Genomic DNA, 6,174 nt, shown 5'->3' on the forward strand with positions numbered 1-6,174 from the left:
CATATCCTAGGTAGCTATTGCTCCAAGGAAAATGAGAACTGCATGGAGTTGACCTTAATCTGACCTGCGTCCTGAAGCAGAACTTTCCCAGGTTAGTCTCAGATCTAAGAGATAAACAAATAGGTGTTTATTGTTGTAAGCCGCTACAATTTTGATTTTTTGTTTTTTTTTTTTTTTTTTTTGGTAACACAGCAAACACTGGCTGGAATTTCCAAACTGGCTCATGGAGGATAAGCACAAGCAGAAGTACGCCCAGTGCTGGCGTCTGATCTGTGTGCCGGCACTTCAGAGTCTATTTGTCAGTTAACTCACCATGATTCTCAAATCAAACCCATCAAATTCACCCTCAAAACAAATTTTTAAAAAACCACTCGGATGGAAGTATCTAAGCTTCGAACTTTAAAAGCTATGTTCAAGTCTAAAATACATAAAATGTTCTATGCTTTTGAGAGACATCAAATTAATATCTAAGGGAAAAGAAAGTCTGGAATGGTCAGAGGGCCCACAATCTTTGTACTTTGTTCATCTAAGTCTCATGGTGGGCCTCTCAGACAGTGTGGCACAGACATCACACAGGACAGAAATACAATGTCAGAAGTCCAGTCTGCTTGCAGGGACAGCTTGGCACCTAATTTGTTAAACAGGAAAAATCATAACTGTTCCATTGACCACAGAGAGTTTTGGTTTGGTGATCACATCAGATGGAGCCCCCTGAAAACTCTAAAATGTAACACAAATGTCAGATATGCTGATTCTCGTCATCAAATATTCTTAGTGTTATGATTTTTAAAATATCTTACCTGTATTATCAGTTTTGTGGCCACCATTCATCCCAAAGTACATTGCAGAAAGTTGGATCAGGATGCATGAGTTCTAGTTATTTTCTAAGTGGTGTTTTTTTGTTTATTTTTCTTTATTCCACTTTAAAGAGTGTTGTTTTTTTTTTTAAAATGATATTGTGGAGCTTTATTTTCATTTTTCTCATCTATTTCAGAGTGAGGATAACCAAGCTTGTATGTTCCTACTGTGGACCAAAAAGGTTTCAACCTGTCAATTATTATTTGACTAGAGGCTCAGTGCACAAATTTGTGCACGCGTGGGGTCCAGCCGGCCTGCCCTAATTGGGGGCTGACTCGGGCAGGGCAGTGGGAGGAAGGGGATACAGGAGGTTGGCTGCTGGCCCTGCCCCTGATCAGGGTTGGGGGACGGATTGGGGGTGGAGCTAGCAGGGAGTAGGGCCCTGAGCAGTTGGGGGGGCCCTTCAGGGCCCCGATCTGGCCAGTTGGCTGCCGCAGTGCATGTCATAGCAACCAGTCATTCTGGTTGTTCCGGTCACTTGGCTTTTATATGTACAGATATTTAGCTTAGGCAGAAGCATTTCTAAAGTGAAGAATGTAGAACACTAAGAGATCTTGGATTATTGGAAAGAATCTCAGTGTTAGAGTCCCATCTTGGTCTTCATAATTCTCCAACCTTGTCATCATTATGGGTACATGTTTACTTGCTTACTTGACTATGTCTTCATATGCTGCCTGCTTATAGGGTGAGCCTTGTCCCATTTCCCCTACTGGAACATACTACTATGTATACTCTAATATTGTGGTCATCAACCTTTTGGACCTCACAGACCACCAGTTTGTGACTGCTGCATATCAACTTATAAGTTTACTCTAGCATCCTCTGCCTCCCATTAATAATAATGACAACAACAGCCCTAGCTGGTTTGACCCAGTAGATAGAATGTCGGGCTATGGACCAAAGGGTCCCAGATTCGATTCCGGTCAAGGGCATATACCTTGGTTGCAGGCTCCTCCCTGGCCTGGGCCCTGATCCTGGCTCATGCAGGAGGCAAACGATCAATGTGCTTCACATTGATATTTCTCTTTGTCTTTCCCTCTCTCTTCCATTCTCTAAAAATCAATGGAGAAATATCCTCAGGTGAGGATTAAAAAAAATATATATAATAATGACAACAAATAACATAGCAATTAAAAATACAAACTTTGTAACTAGATTGCTTTTGTTCAAATTATAGCTTTGCTTCTTAGTAGTTGCATAACCTTAATGTCTTGGTGGCTCAGTTACATCATCTGTAAAATTCTTACATTATAAGATTGTTTTAAAGACTAAATGTGGTAACACATGTAACATATGCAGAATCGTTTGTGTTTCTATTCAGTATAGAATCCCATTTTTAGCAAGAATGAAAGATGATCTAACACATGAAGTATTGAGAAGAGTTCTCAGAAAGGTATTGGCTCAGTAGTATGGCAAAATGTTGACTATAGATAATTGGATCCACTGTAAGAAAATTAAAATCAACCTCAAAGGAATCAAACTGGTTCCAAGTAATATAACTCCTGAACAAAGTCCCCCAAATATTTAAAGTTATACAAAGAGCAACAAAAAATCTCCAGTCTAACAGCATGCAATTCATAATGTCTGGAATTAAATAAACAATTATAAGATTGGCAAAGAAACTGGAAAAATTCATTCATACTGAGAAGAAAAATCATTCAATTGAAACATACATCTAAATTACAAGAATGGTCCTGACCGGTTTGGCTCAATGGATAGAGTGTCGGCCTGCGGACTCAAGGGTCCGAGGTTCGATTCCGGTCAAGGGCATGTACCTTGGTTGCGGGCACATCCCCAGTAGGAGGTGTGCAGGTGGCAGCTGATCGATGTTCCTCTCTCATCGATGTTTCTAACTCTCTATCTCTCTCTCTTCCTCTCTGTAAAAAATCAATAAAATATATTTAAATAAATAAATAAATTACAAGAATGATAGAATCAGAAGATAAGGATGTTAAATATTTATTATAAATATATATGCTCAAGAAGAAAGATTAAAAACATGAGAAAGTTAAAGAGAGATACAAAAGCAAAAAAGATTCAGCTTTTAAAGATGAAATATACATGATCTAAAATAAAACTACACTAGATGGATTAACTGCAGTTTTAACATTGCAGAAGAGAAAGATTCGTGAATTTGAAGACACAGCAATAGAAATGCTAAATTCCCACAGGAATTTACCACACTGATTCTCATGTTAAGGAACTTGAATAACTAAGGAAATTTTTCAATATCTGTACTTCCAAATATTCAGAAGATGCAGGTGTAATGTGACTGTAACCCAAATAAACTCCTTTTTAAAGGGTTAAGCTTATATATATTATTTTCTGGAACTCCAAATTGATAAAGCTACACAATCTAGAACAGTGGTTCTCAACCTTCCTAATGCTGCGACCCTTTAATACAGTTCCTCATGTTGTGGTGACCCCCAATTTCATTGTTACAAACTGAACATAATTAAAGCATAGTGATTAATCACAAAAACAATATGTAATTATATATGTGTTTTCCGATGGTCTTAGGCGACCCCTGTGAAAGGGTAATTCGACCCCCAAAGAGGTCACAACCCACGGGTTGAGAACCGCTGATCTAGAACATTTCCAAGATGAGGAGTTAGTATGTCCTGTAGGTAGACGGTCCTGGGTGGTCTCTGTAAAATAACATTTCCTGAACAATCTTTTAGGGTGCTGTTGGGTGGCAGTTTGGCTACATAAGACCCATTTTATTGATGACCAGGAAGAGATAATGGTCCGCAAAAGAGTAAGTAGCTCTGGGAGGATTACCCAGGTACGATTGTACTGTCCCACAGCTGCCCATAGGATGCCCCTGTTTAATAAAATAAAGAAAGCACCTTCAAACAATCAATAGCAAGTATATTTGACAGAAAAATTGAATTTTTCCTTTAAAATATTATTTGATACGATGAAATAAATACTTTCTAAGAATGCTTTAGTTATTCCATCACTACTGTTTTTGTTTTTTAAAAAATATATTTTATTGATTTTTTACAGAGAGGAAGGGAGAGGGATAGAGAGTTAGAAACATTGATCAGCTGCCTCCTGCACACCCCCTACTGGGGATGTGCCTGCAACCAAGGTACATGCCCTTGACTGGAATTGAACCTGGGATCCTTCAGTCCATAGGCTGATGCTCTATCCACTGAGCCAAACTGGTTAGGGCATCCATCACTACTGTTTTACCAATATTTTTCTTCCCCATTGTTTTAGTAATTTTCTAAAGAATGGTTTTGTTTCCTTAATTCAAAAAGGTCATCGTAATGGATAGCCCTTTATCACAACTAAGATCCTTCCTACAGGTAGTTTTCTTTGCAGGTATTTTCCATTAACAATGTTGCTGCTCTCTCTTTGTTCATGCTCTTTGTTGGTCTGGCAGTCCATTTGCCTTTGATATTCTACATGGACCTCTTCCCCTCGCTACCATTTCCTCATACCTTTCTTCATTGGAATTTAAATAATTTTTCCCATTTACAAAGAGAATAATCTTCATTCTCTAATCAAACTTATTAAATCCAAATGATCCATTCAGCCAAGTTTCAACAAAAAGTCGAAAATGATTTCTAATCCAAATGATTATTATGATGCATAACTTCCATATCATGTGTACCAGAAATAGAATTAAATTATGTATTTACTGACTTTATGATTATAGCTCAATGAACAAAGCTTAATCACTGAGTTGCTTTTAATCACATTTAATTAATAAGTTGTCCTGCCAAAAAAATGTACTTCCACGCTTTAATATCTGTAAAATGGTTAAATCCCCAGAGGAAGGAAAAGATTATAAAGTCTGTGTATATGATTACAGGATTATTTACAGGGTGAATCTGGGTCTGGTACTTCTGACTTCAAAGTTGCATAGGTTATATAACAACATTACTCTTATCATTCTCTCTTAAGACCACTGCAGAACTGTCTTTACCTCAGTGCTTGTGCTAATTATTGTAAAACTTCTCCTGTGAAAAATAGAAATAATCATTATTGCAGTTTCTCAGGAATTTGGTGAATATCATATAAAATAGGAAGAGAGGGGTAAAAACAGCAGACTCTTGTGGTTATGGCATGACAGAACTGGAATGGCCCTCAGAGTGCGATTAGTCCAATGGCCTCTTTTTGTAGATGGGTAGACTATAAAATTCCGGAGAACTGTGTGACTCACTAATGCTGGTGCCTTCCATTCAGACACCCCCAGAGACACTTGAACTCACAAGAAGTTGGGTTTATTACTTGATACAACAATGAGACTTGACCCCATGGTAAATGTGGGCGTCAAAATAAGAGGGTGTAGCAAGATTTGTTATAGAGTCTGGCTTTATGTTAGGGGACTTGAGGGAGAGGTCCGGGGGGCTGGAATCTGCTGTGGTGGGTACTATCAGGGACCTGAAGTGATCCTCTGCTGGGAATCAATTCTTTGTATCTTGGATACAGGAGGAACAGAGTGGGGTAAAGTTGTAATTGGTAAAAAAGCATTTGCTATTCATGACAGCTGGGTGGTTGGCATATAGTTATTTCTCTTCAGGATCAGCTATAATTACAAGTTGATTTTGTGTTCTTCTCATCACAGTTGCAGAGTGACCTTGGCTGCTGTTGTGCTCTATGATGTGTTTATGCTCAACAGGGGAAACGCCAGTGTCTAACTGTGTCAGGCAGAGTCCCCTGACAGCTATCAGGGCTTCTTTATTATTTCTCATTGAGACACCGGGATGGGGAGAACGGGAGTGGTGGTGTCCAGGCTTGGACATAAATCTCTTGACTTCTGGGACAGAGGCCCTTTTATTAACGCATGCCAGACCACGGAAATCTTTACTGTGGGGAGAACAGTAAAGTGGAAAGTACGCAGAGTTCAGAATTTGTTAAAATTGGGTCCAACTCCTGGCTCTGCCGCTTAACTGCTCTCTCTCAGTGAGGCCATAGCAAATATCTGGGTGAGCGTTTCCCAATTCTGTGTTGTTAATTTTTCAGGAGGGTTCAAATTATACAAAAAAAAAAACTATAATAGAGGCCAACTTATTCTGGAAGTTTAATTTTTATTTTAATTAAAATAGATTTAGATTTGTTTAATCTTATAGTTTTTGAAGTCTTAAGTCAAACTGGTAAGTAACTGATATTACCAGTCATCGGCCCTGCCCCCCACCTCCACCACTGGTTGCCATCTGCAGAGTGACTGGCAAGGCGATCAGGCCCCTGCTTGCACCTGCCTTGGCCTGGAGCTGCCCACTCACCTGCTCTATCCCGCCACTGTCCTGTTCTCATGGGGGCTCATTGGGGCTGGCAGCACCTCCACTGCTGCCTGATTCCAGC

This window comes from Myotis davidii, unplaced genomic scaffold (assembly GCF_000327345.1).
Source record: "Myotis davidii unplaced genomic scaffold, ASM32734v1 scaffold1857, whole genome shotgun sequence".
Lineage (NCBI taxonomy): Eukaryota > Metazoa > Chordata > Mammalia > Chiroptera > Vespertilionidae > Myotis > Myotis davidii.